At 39.7% G+C, this 13,199-nt stretch overlaps 1 protein-coding gene and 2 long non-coding RNA genes across 3 annotated transcripts in view; 1 reads left to right on the forward strand and 2 right to left on the reverse strand.

Annotated features, from left to right (window-relative positions):
• Positions 1-4,567: 4,567 nt before the first annotated feature.
• On the reverse strand, positions 4,568-9,694 carry LOC143315913 (uncharacterized). The gene is made up of 4 exons (XR_013076202.1): positions 9,425-9,694; positions 8,305-8,466; positions 5,938-6,000; positions 4,568-5,299 (listed from the first exon to the last, which is right to left on the reverse strand). It is a non-coding gene; the product is annotated as an uncharacterized LOC143315913 (long non-coding RNA).
• The window catches only part of LOC143315904 (NLR family CARD domain-containing protein 3-like), an 84,266-nt gene continuing 80,563 nt past the window's right edge, over positions 9,497-13,199 (forward strand). The window contains exon 1 of the mRNA XM_076723470.1: positions 9,497-9,735. The gene's annotated coding sequence lies outside the window, so the exon portion shown is untranslated. The remainder of the gene's footprint in view (positions 9,736-13,199) is intronic.
• LOC143315912 (uncharacterized) lies at positions 10,813-11,391 on the reverse strand. Its single transcript, XR_013076201.1, has 3 exons — positions 11,242-11,391; positions 11,033-11,104; positions 10,813-10,908 (listed from the first exon to the last, which is right to left on the reverse strand). It is a non-coding gene; the product is annotated as an uncharacterized LOC143315912 (long non-coding RNA).

Here is a 13,199-nt window from a genome sequence, read left to right on the forward strand (position 1 = left end):
TTATTATTGTTATTATTATTTCTAAGCATATATACATGTTTGAAGAATGAAATCAATGGTTAAATTTAATTAAATGACTTTATGAAGGCGCTTAACTTCCCTTTCTGAATATGGACCACCAGGACTCAATCCTCTGGTTGTTTGTGGATGAGCTGTACATGTGGCTGGATGCTCCAGAGTAGTAGTCATGGTGGTGGTGGCGTAAAGTGCACTGAATTGCAGCCATGGTCCCGTTCTCTGTGCCACAATCAGTCCTCAGTCTCATGGGGATGACACCAAGGTGTCGCACACATGACAGGAAATAGTGAGCGATCACTGATGGGTCATTATTTGTTGGTCCACATGCAAGCCACAGTACTTTACGTGAAAATCCATCGATGCACCCTGAGAGGGCCAAACCGAATGGCTTGAGTTTATTATAACCATCCGCGTGCCACATATAGTTCGGTCCCATGGAGTGGTAGGTTCTTCTTATAAACCTTCGGCGTGCTCTCCTCTCGCACCCTCTGGGATTAAGCTCCCGAAGCAAATTCATCACATGATCCCTTTTCACTCGCAGGTTGTACTTTTGTTTGAGTACCTGCCACATCATGCGGTAGCCAAACAGCTGTCCGGGTCCACGAAGTTCCAATCGGATGGCCCTAATTATCGCATTTGTAGAGGAGTAATCCTTTCTGCGATATAACCCGGCTTCATTCAGTTTACTTTTCAGTGACCTCAAGCTGATGTGTACACCATGTAAAGATGACATCATGTCCATGATTACAACGTACAAGTGGCAATCATTAAAATACTGTATGCACTGCTCTAACATATCTGGTCCGCCGGTCTGGTCCATGTGTAACCCTGTCAAAAATAGATAATAAATAAATAAATAGGTTAAATGTGTTCATTTCATGTAAAACTGTGATTAAAAGTGTTTAAAAGAATATTTCATTAAGGTTAAAATAGTTTAAGAGTAGAGTTTAATAAGTTTAAAAAGTTTTAAAAAGGATACCAATGTGCACTTTTAAAATGTTTTATTTTGAAAAGTCTCAGGGGTACAGAGGAAGTGTTGATTGAGAAAAAATGTTATTCTGTTAATTAATTGGTTAAGGTATGTGTGAAACAGGAAGAGAAAGGTGTGGGTGTGTTTTGTTGTTGTGAGCGAGAACTTGACTGTAAGTGTGCGCAGCAAAAAACGAAGAAACGAGAGTGAGGAATGACGTGGCGGTGAAAAGTTATTGTAAGAGTGTGGACGTTGTTCAGGAAAATATATGTATCGAGATAAACGGACAGTGAGTCTCAGAGTGACGGTTATTCATCGTAACACTGTGTTTGTCTACCGGAGGAGTGCTTTGGCCAAAAGTGTTCGTCGAGGAGCGCAGCTAACGGCTAACGTAGCTCACATTAGCCTATCTATTAGCCTAACAGACTTTATCCACGTGCAGCTAAACCAGCTACTCAACTGGGTGAAACTGTTAGCTTGCTGTGTACCGGACCAAGGACGTGTGGCGAATGGGAGAAGTCGCCTGTATCCCATGCTTCAGCAACTCGCTGTACCACGGACGGGATAAGGAGGACGCCACTACTGCAGTGAGGGGTAACTGTGTTTTCCAGGGCTGTAGTGCGAAGCCGCCACCATTGTTTCTGGCAACCACGCCCACAAGTATCGTAACAGGCCTGCAACGCTCACACACACACACACACACACTACCAATTTAATTTTAGTTAATTAAAAACTGCCGGCTTTACGTAGGTGTAGTGTGTCATGATTTGGGTGTTTTATATTGAGTGCACTGAAAAAAAGGTATTTGAGTTAACTGATTGAATTTGAATTTCAATATTATTGTTTCCTCATTTTTTATTTTGCATTATTGAAAGAACGTGTTTGTGTGTTGTTTACGACAGTAAATCTTTAAAACTTACTTTTTGAGTCATTGTGTGTTACCGTTTACTCATCATTCAGCATTGGTTAATCTTAAAGAAAGAGATTTCGGGAATACAAAGAACTTGGGGAGCGTACCTCATTAAAATAGATCGGACGTCTATGAGGGCGCTACACATGCCTCTTAAACACTGTAGAGACCGACCACACGAAAAACAAAACCGCGTTAATCGGCTCATATGTTGTCCACAAAATGGGCAAAACATGACTCGGTCTCTGTCCATCTCCGTCCATTGAAAACGTCAACAACTCGAATTGACCCGCTTCCGTTATCACTTCCGGGTCAACCCCGTATTTGGGACGTTCCCTTTCCGGTAGATTGTATTTGTTAATTTGTTTTCTGAAATGTAAATTTGTTTCGTCACTTGTAAATTTGTCTCGGCACTTGTAAAAGTGTTTCGCGTCTTGTTAATTTGTTTTCTGAAATGTAAATTTGTTTCGGGAATTGTAAATGTGTTATGGTAATGTCATGTTGTTTTATGATATGTAAAAATGTTTTCCAAAATGTAATTTTGTCTCACAGTTTGTAATGTTGGTTTGCACTTCCCGGCCACCGTATTTTACCTTATAGAGCGAGAATTTACAAATGATTCGTTCGAGGGACTCATCTGCTTCTCACTATGGTCAATCACATGTATTTTAAATGATCAATTTTCAATGGCATTTCAACATCGTTCACAACATGCGTTAGACAATTCTTATGAATAATGGCAACATTCAACAATAATCATGATAACATTCTCGAATATTCATCCTAATAAACATGATGACTAAGGGTATAACTAACTTAATTTGACAAAGAAATAAAGGCAGACTATATTTGCCAAAATGATTATCACTATTATTGTTACTACTAATAACTGTCTCATATCAAGCATATGCAACCTAACCGCTACGAAACTCTAGATGGCAGTATGGATCCATGGTAGAAACTCAGACCAACTTTTTAGGAGAGTTAAAATCACAGTTTTATCATTCTATAAGCTAGAAACACCAGAAGAGCATTGATATCATACAGATTATGAGCTTTGTGTATATTGTAAGAACATCCAAAATTAAATCAAACATAGAGATGTCGTTATCCTGGTGTGATAGAAAAGAGGCACACAGACATACCCGCGTCCCTGAAAGGATGAGGAAGAGGTGTTTCTAAGCCAGACGTCCTGTCTCTCTCTGAAAATCACACCTTCCTTTGAACAGTCCAAATGATCAATAACTCTTAAAAGTGAATTCAACAAAATCCTGAGGTGAATCCTGTATGGGCTCTCAGGTCAATCCAGCAATGCCTGGAGCGAAACCTCATCCATATAAGGACCTGTGTTCCAAAGCCCTGGTCCACTCCTTTGATACGTCACAAAGTGGCTTTGATCTATCAGAGATGACATCAACATTCCACTGAGCTCAGGGCTTGAGGGAGATCATTGGTTTCCATAGCAACAATAAAGACAAAATTGAAGTCCTCATTGACAACTGCATGTAAAATCAATCAAACCAGAGAAATCCCTTCTGAACCCACTGAAAATTGTTAGAAACCAGCAAAAACTGCTGCAGGCTGACTGCTGGTCAACCTGTGAAAAACTCTGATCCACCAGTCCACCTGAAACACTGAGACACGTAATGACCACTAAATCATACAAGATCACTAAAACAGCTTACTGTCAGCCTAGTATGAAACTGGGACATAAACATGAGAGGACCATGTCCATCATCCACATTACATGCACAGCCATGATCCACGGGAACCTATGAGAGAAGAAAGCACAACAACACCAAGAAAGATGCTGAGGTACCAACACGAATTGACAGGAAATGAGTGTGTACAGATGGAGAGGCAGGTGTCCTAACTGTGTCATGCAAAATACCTGGATGGGCATTGCTGGATTAGCTTCAGTACTATCTTACAAACAAATCCACATAATAACTTAGTAAGAGTGATCTGAGTGATGATCTGTGTGACAGCAGATACAGATCACCAGCCCTGAGTTATGGAACTCACAGACACTTCCTGACAACCGTTAGGCGACAGCAGAAAACCTGGCACCTCTCCATCCTCACCGTCACTGGTGCTGACATCTCGAGTGGGGGAGTGTGGAAGTTGCGGTCGTGACAGCCGGAGCTCCCACTTTCAAATGTGGTCTCCAAACCTCAATCCCAGTGCATTGCAACAAAGGGTAGTCCAAATATAAGATATAAACACTACATTTCAGAAGAAAATTACTTAAAACTAGTGAAATTACCCGTCCATGCAGCAAGTAAATTTTACTTGATAAGAAATCTTGAAAAAAGATTTTTAAATCTAGAAATAATTTTTCCAAGGTGAGTATGTAAAAGTATTAAAATAAGCTGAAAATGCTGATTTTTAGGTCAAAATACTTGAAATCAAACTTAATAATAAGTGAAAAATACTAAATATAAGCAAATAATTTTTGTTTTCATTTTTTATTTTCTTAGTTTTAGCAGATCAAGGTTTAAAAACAAGAAAAACTAATTTAAGTAAAGATTACTCAGTACTAGTGCAGTATGATTAAAACTAAACCCAAAAACTTAAAACCCGACCTTATTCTAAGATTATACATCTTGACTGACTCTACTGAAATCACAACTAGGACTGCATGGATGATAAGCACCAACATTTATTTAACTCTCAGGATTAATAACTACACCATCAACACTGTGTCAGGGTTGTTCCACAATCTTAAAATCAGAATTAAAGCATTTTAAGATTCTTTTGTGGCCCAAACAAAGACCAAATTAATTTGGCACAGAAATCACACACACACAAACACAGTAAATGCCAAAACAAGATGATCCACTAAAAACGAATAAAAGAAATCACAAAATGGTCAACCTGACTCACTTAAAGTGCCGTATAACATTTGAGACCTCCAGAAAATACAAATATAACCTTTTAAGGATGAGTGGGACCCCTGGTGAGGCATTTCAGCAAATAACCATAAGACGCTGTACAAAACATGCAGAACAGCTGGTCAAGTCAGAGCAAAACAAACTATTGAAAGGTGCTGCGATCCAAACCAAGCACAGCACAACTGTCCTGACAGCAATGCTGCATTCACCTATTTTTCAGTGAATGATTTCCATTCAGCTATTGCTTTCTTATATGCGCTAGTGGCATCTTGGTCGTGGACGGCATCACCAGCTACCTCGGTTTGAATGACAGAGAGGTGTGTTGCAACACATTTTGGGTACGTCAAGTGCAAAGTGTAGTAGTATGCCATTAACACCAACATCCTCCTGGGGGAGGGTGCTCACTGGAACGTTTCCCACAGCGACAATGCCGACTGTTCCATCAAAGATCAGCACCGGTGAGGAGAGAGGCCGCTTTTCCAGGTATAGCACAGGGTCCTCACCTGGCTGGAATAGAATGAAAAGGACAATATGGTGAAGAGTTTGAACATAAGTAGTGCTGTGTATCAAAATTGCTTAAAAGAGGTTGCAACAAATGAATAGCATCAAGAGTGCTACACTGCAAAAACTCAAAATCTTACCAAATCTATTCGTCTTATTTTTAGTCAAAATGTTTCATCCCACTTGATTTAAGATAAATTCACTTAACAAGTAACATTTCAGCAAGATGGAGGGACTTGTTTTAAGACAATGCATCTTAAATATCTGAAGTCAAACAATCTTGAAATGATCTTGTTTTGAGTTGTATTTTACAAGAAACAATCTTCATTTAACATTTCATACATTTTTCAAGCTGAGGTGTCATTTGTAGAAGATACATAATCTTGATTTAAGAAATAAACTTCACTGGATTCACGTAAATGCATTTTATTGGAAAATCACCAATTTATACCAGAAAAAAGCTGCACTGATAAAAGGAGTTTTTTTTTGAAGGATGAGTTACAGTTTACAGACACTGTTTCTTTTAAATGAGATAAAAAAATATATATATATACATCCTGAAAATACATAAACACAATTAAACAGTATAAATAAAGACTCAATATTTTTATATCGTAAAAATACACATCGCCAAATCATCTTACAGGAGCTAGGTTCCCCGGAAGTTTGGACCAACACCACCCAGGTACCTGGCAGGTGGACAGATCCTGTCGGGGCAGACAGTTAAAAATATTAAATAGAATCAGCTATCAAACTATTTCACAGCTTGCTTTAGAGGAAAAGGCTCCGGCTAGCGGCTTAACAGAACTGGCTCACTTTACCATCACCTGTGTTACACCCCAAAGGATGATAACATTATACGTATGTACACAAAAGTTAAATGCAATACTTACCGAAGCTCAAGTTATCTTTAGGGACCCAGCTGTCTCATGTGGTAGCACAGGTCTCCAAGTTGTCTTACAAATAAGCAGCAGCAAATTTATCGCCCGCTTGTTTCATTTCTTGTTTAACTACCTCAGCACCGCGACACAGTGATGACGTATTTTTGTAGGCAGACCGGAGGTTGTTGAATATCGCAGAGATAAATTTGGAGGCCAACAGACATTTACGACAGTTACACATTTTGTTTATCATGATATTCCTTACTGTGGAACACCACTGTCACTATCTTTGGGCCTGAATTTAATTTTCTAGGTTAAACCTTAGACATATACACGTAGATGCCGCATTGAGCGCTGGAATCCTACGTCAACTTCGCCGCCATATTGAATGTGACAAGAGCGAGCAGAGAAGATGCCGCATTCTTGTGTGGAATTGAACCAACAGGTTTATACTCCAAACTCGATCGCAAGGGATTACCTTTCACAGGTAAGAATGAAAAAAAAAACTTTTGATTGTATGTGTCCATTATAACATAACTTTACGTTCAGAATATGCTGACTTTGTGGCTATAACATGAAGTCCCGCGTATAAATACTGTGAATTGTTAGTTGGTTAACTCTTCCTATACTCTGTAGGTTTCCCAAAAATAAAGAGCTCAGAAAGAAGTGGGAAACAGCTGTCCGGCGGGAAGGGTTTTCTGCTAGTCAGTCATCCGTGCTCTGCAGTGAACACTTCAGACCAGAGGATTTTGACAGGACAGGTCAGACAGTCAGGATCAGAGACGGAGCTTTTCCTTCTGTCTTCAGTTTCCCAGCTCATCTCCACAGGGTAGGTGTATAGGCTGTAAGGATTAGATCATTCAGTGCCACACTATGCTAACAATGTTTTCCCTTCCTGAATGTGAAGGAGTCAGTGATGTATTTAGTTTTACACAGTGACACCATTTCTATATTTCATCCTTCACTTTAGCCCTTGGCTACCAGGACGTCTCAGACCTCAAAGAAGGCACAGGAGACCTTGTCACCGTACTGTTCCCAGCTTGTCCAGGAGACCGAACCCCTGCCTGTGCCCAGTTTCCAAGGCTTTTAGCTTATGCACACACACACACGCAGTACACACACAGAGACTAGTTGTATAAATGTATAGATTGATAGATATATGTATGTATATGTTCATCAATGCCACCCATGTACAGATATATGTATAGATATATGTATGTATATATGTTCATTAATGCCACCCCTGTATAGATATATGTATGTATATAGGTTCAGCAATCATTGAATATGACAATGATTAATCAAAATCAGTGAAATGTAAATGTTTGTGCTCTTTATTCAGAAAACCCCGATGTCACATCTAAAATTCAGGATCTGGTTATTATAAACAGATAATAACCAGATTTAATATTTCAATATTTATCATCACAATAACAGTTTTGCATACATTGATAGCTGTAACAACTTAAAAAACATGCCCTGGTTTGGTACTTTTGTACTCTAACGAAAAAAGGTCTATAGGAATCCTATAAGATCTCTTTAGTATGTATCATCAAGGTTTAAGGTGCATAATAGTTATTTAATACCTCTGTGGTGTTCTATGGTACTGCTACCATCCATGTATAATACTTCAAGACTATAATTTGTTTCCTCCCAAGTCTTCCTGTGGTACAACCTTATATTGCTATAGTGAAATGTCGCAAAATACTGTAAGATTATAACCATTATCACATCACATTAAAAGTTACATATGATGTTTTTGATGCCTATTTGTTTCCCAAATATATTAGTGTGTTTGTGTGAATGGGTGAATTCAAGGCATCACGTTAAATCAGTTTGTAGAAAGGCGCTTTATGAAGTTCGGTCCATTTCCTTGCATTAGTTTACGGAGCAGGTCGACCGCATCCAATATGGCGGACACGCTGACATATCCAGCAACAGCCCAACCAGCTCAATGCGGCGTCTACGTGTATATGTCTATGACTGTTAACGGTGTGGACGGTACTGGCAGAAGTGTACCTTGGAGTGCTGGCACGTGCGGGGGGGGATGCTCATTGCTCACTTCACTTCATCAGTCATCTTGCGAGAACACACTGTGCACAATCGAATACCGCTGCAAAACCTACTCACCGGACCAGTTGTTTACTCCCTCGGATCTTCTTCGGTTTCGCGAGACTAGCAGTGGCCGTCTCGAGCAGCTTAGCGATTAGCAGCAGGGCATGTCTAGGCACTTCAGGGCAGTGACAGCAGAGTGAGGACACGTTGTGGATCATGTGACCGACCATGGTAGACCTAAATTATTATTATTTTGTTTTATTTATTATTATTTTGGGCCACACAGACAGACTTACACACACACACACACACACACACACACACACACACACACACACGTGCATACATGTTTACAGGAAATATCAGGACACGTGGCAAAAATGTGAAAAATGGGGACGTGCCTTTCTCAAGGTCCTAGAGGCCTGGGAATCAGTGTGTTTCTGACCCATACTTCCAGGAATATGTCTATGTGTTGAGATTTGGGCTAGGGCTATATTTTGGTCAAACCTGAATTTAATGCTACTTGTGAGGACATTGTCAGGTTTATGTGAAATATAAGTGCTTATACATTACACACTGATATGTCATGTTTAGGTGAATTGTGAACCCGTTGGATACACACAAAATTTTCAAGTATATGTGACTTATAAAGACCTTGTCTCCTGTTACAGATATTTAAAATATCTGTTACATTTTTTTTAATATCTGTATAATAGACATATGTGAACAATCGTCATGCTCCCAAACCTCTGACAGAAATGTCAGATATTCACAGGTTAATACCACACAGTGAAACTCAGCTGTATAAACTCTTCAAAAAAGAGACATAGCTGAAAAATGTGGTCAGTCTACCTCTTAAGTTTAACTGTATTGCATTTATGAATTTTGTAGTAAATGTTCATGTGAATAAAAACATGGAACACTTACTGCCTTTCTTTGTTTTTTAATTGCTGGCAAAATATGTAAATAACACCCAGAAAGGACCACCGACAATACAGAAATCTTGCCTCCTTTCCTCCATGGTGTAAGGCAGTGCTGTAGACAAAGCATGTTTGAACTGAACCAGGAAATGTCTCTTTGGTATCTTTCTACAAAAAAGAACACACTTAACCTGTAGCGATCAGCTGTCACTACCACGGGAGGTTACTCGCGTTCATCCCCACACGCACACACCCCTTCGCCGTCACATACACACCTCCGCTCCGGAGCCAATGGTGGCCGACACCTAGTCGTCCTAGGTTGATGACGAAATCCAAGATGGCGCGCATAGTCCGACGAGGGAGCGGTGAGGCCGTCCTGCCGAAGGTCAGCGTTTTGCCGTGCTTCTTTTCTTTCGTTGCAATAAGTCCGCGTATGCACTGGAAGCCGTGTGGTTGTAATCCTGGTTGTTAAAACACCGGAACGAAGGAGCCGTGGATCTCTCCTCCGCAAGCTGCAGCAACTGCTGGGATGACTCCTGACCGACTTGACGGAGACGTGGACTGGACTTAACTGGACTGGACTCTGGTGAGGTGACTCCGGGTAGCCGTGAGTTATTTTTCGTCCTTTTTTTTTTCTTCTTCCTGTTTTGTTGTGAGAACATTGAACTGATTTTTTCGTCCTTCTGAACCAAGAGGTTTATTTTTATTTTTTTTACATTGAACTGAACTGAGGAAAAGGAAGTACTTTTTGTTTTGGGATTTCTGGGGAGGGGAAAAAACGGACTGGAGTTATTTGAGTTCATGGATCGGACTGATGATTTGCTGATGTGTTGTTGTGGCATGATTTGTTTGCTCTGTTGCTATTTTGCTGGTTGATTATTTCTTTAATACACAGTGTGCATTCAACCCTATACGCAGTGTTATTGTGTTGTTTGTGGCTTGCTTCATTGTTGGTTGTTGATTCTGCTTGTATTTTAATATTTTATGTGCGACTGACAAACAAACAAAAAAAAATACTGACTCACACCCTGACGACGTATTGTTAGACGCTGACCTAACTGGCACCCCAAACAAATATTCCGTCAGTCCGTTACAAACCTTCTATTGAAGCTTACAGCTGCTATGAACAATGTTTTCAGCAGGTCTGTCTACATAAAGTAATGTAAAGAATTTACATCACATTTACATTAATACAAGTAACTATATATGAAACCTGTTTCATTGAGCTCCCATTCAAACATGACTTCTTCATAGTTCAAAAACCAGATTCAACAACTTAGGGTCACATGTGTAAGAACAACACTATGCTTAAAACTACAGAGACAACCGTAGAGGTAACAATCCCTTCAAAAACAATCTCTATTGCTTGTTAAAACTGAGAGCACAGTATGAATCTAGAAAGAAATTATGACAGGTACTGTGAATAAAACCAGGAGAGTGGAGGGTTGAAAAAAAAAAAAAAACTGCGCTAATTAATCTGAATATTTGGCATCAAGTTCAACTGATACTGAACTGTACCTCGGCCGCAGTTTGCATTTTATAGTTCTATTTATTCATCTTCCTTTTTAATGCTATGATTCTGTTGGGAATGTAGTATTTGATGGCAACCCAGTCTCTGTCTTTCAGAGCTTCTGGCTCTGCCTGGAGACAATAATGACAGTCCTTTTCACCTGTACTTTGCAGCTTGTTATGAATTGAAACATGTGCCATTCAACAGCCTTCACTTCATCATCAGTCCACTTGCTTCTCACCTTCCCAGCTGTCGTAAATGGAAACAAAACAAAAACTTTTAACAACTGAACAATGGCTTTGCTAATGTGAATAATGCAGGATATGATAAAGTATATTGTAGATAATAATGTCAATACAATATGTTCTTTAACCTTGTTTTCCACTGGAGCATTTCAAGGAACTTTGGGATGTTCCCACTTGAAGTGCTGTGTTCTGCTGGGAATCTAAAAGTATGAATTAGAACATGTGTAATGATAAAAGCATGCATTCACATACTGCCTCCCATGAGAATAAACTTTTCTGTTTATCACAAGTACATTCACTTCAAACATTTTGTATTTGAGTGCCTTTTATATTTTACCATTTCTTGGTTGAGTGTCGCTGATGTTTGTGTTGTCCAGTGAGGTTGAGGCAGAGGTGCCCTCCATGTTGTCCAGGGTGGTTGAGTCAAGTGTGTGGCTTGGGTCACCAGAAGTCTTAGTTCTTGAACCTCTGAAAATTAACAGTAAAATATGAGTTTGAATGCAATGGGTTTGCTTGCTTTTTTGTTTGCAATGTAAGTAACCATGTCAGGCAGTATGTAATTCTACATAAGATATGGGTATTCACATGTAAACAATCTGACTATAAATTCATAAATGTAGAACTACTCTTCACAATGTGATTGTTTGAAATCAGATAGAGGATCATCATCACCATGCTATTATGCTATAACGCCTCCGCATCCAACTTCTACAGGACAGACTCTAACCATCCCTGCTGTTCACTTTCTGCCACCAACTCTTCATATCTAAGCTTGTCCTTTCACAAGCCTCCTCCTCCATCATTGACGTACAGACCACAACACTGAGCCAGGATTGAAATTAGTCCCAACTATCTCCCGTGGAACAAGCTTTCATCCCAAATGTACCTACATCTCACGATCTGTAGCACCCTTTATGTGGCCTGACTCAAATTAAATGTCTGCACTGAAATACACACTGAATTCCCCTTTAGTCTTCTCGTTTCAATACCTGCTACTTTACAAAAGCCTAGTTGCCATGTATACCAACCTTATAGATATGACACAGAGATCATGATGGGTACCCATCTACCTATTGTTTCAGGTTCTGTGGTGACAGCAGCACATCATAAGTAGTCTCCATCAGGAACTTTATACTTATTCCTCCATGCACCACAGGTCCCTCCAGCTTAGCTCTCTTCCCTACACTTTCCCAGTTCATCCACTTTTCCTGCTTAGCCTGTGCCAGCCTTTGTATGACTTACTCTTTCCTCTTGTTGATGTACCTGCTCCATTACCAGCTTCCTCCTTTCTCTGAGACCTATCTTGCCCCATATTGGTTTGCCTGAGCTTCCTTATCAATATGAAAATCTCTCTGTATTACATTTCCTCTGGTCAGTCAAGTTACTAACCCTATTGTTTATCTGAGGAGGCTATTGAACGCTTTACTTTAGCCTCCACCTCCTTCTACCTGACCAAATGTCCAAAGTAAAGTAGCTTTGCTAACATTGGTATATGAGGAGAAGGGTCCATCTCTCTATTCTCTCCAAAATCTGAGAGTCTGCTTAATATTCTTCACTTCTTGCTTCAAAGCTGTGAGGTTACCTCCTTTTCCCCATCCCTTTAACGAAGTTAAAATGATCCCCATAAAAAAAAACTATCATGACTTGCTCCCTCCTCTTTACCTTCCTCTTAAGTTGTTCTGCCCTCCAGAGTACTACTAACTGAAATCTTAGCTCTTATTGCAAAACATAATTCCCTATTTCTCATCTAATGTTGCTTTTCTCCATTGCTTTCTTATGTGTCTCCTATCCTTCACTAATTTCTTTTCCTTTTTTGCTGTTTATACCTGATTGACTTCAACCTGTCCATCTTTTCTCAAAGTTTCCAGAACACAGATTGTGTCTCCCATCCTCTCTAATTTATTTACTGTTGTTCCTTAAGCCCATCTAACGCGATTATCAGGCATCTATTAACTGTCTCCAGTCTCATAACGTAATTATCACAAACTGTGCAAATCAGGATGCCTTTGTGTTGATGTAAGTCAGCAAAGATTTCTTCGCTGGAATCATCATCACTCGTGGCAACTTCATCTGCTTGGGTAAAAAAACAGTCAGGGCAAAGTATTTAAATTAAAGGCTGAACATGCATTAATGTTATATTTGAAGCTTTATATACTATTTTCCAAACTAATTGTCACCGTCAGGATTGATCTCGATGTCATCCAGTCCTTTCCCCTGCAGGTCAGACAGCTTTCCTTTTTCCATTGCCATCAAAAGTTTGCTTACTTTTGCAAGCTGCAGGGTATTCTCTGGAAG

The sequence above is a fragment of the Chaetodon auriga genome, chromosome 23, assembly GCF_051107435.1.
Source record: "Chaetodon auriga isolate fChaAug3 chromosome 23, fChaAug3.hap1, whole genome shotgun sequence".
NCBI classification, from domain to species: Eukaryota; Metazoa; Chordata; class Actinopteri; order Chaetodontiformes; family Chaetodontidae; genus Chaetodon; species Chaetodon auriga.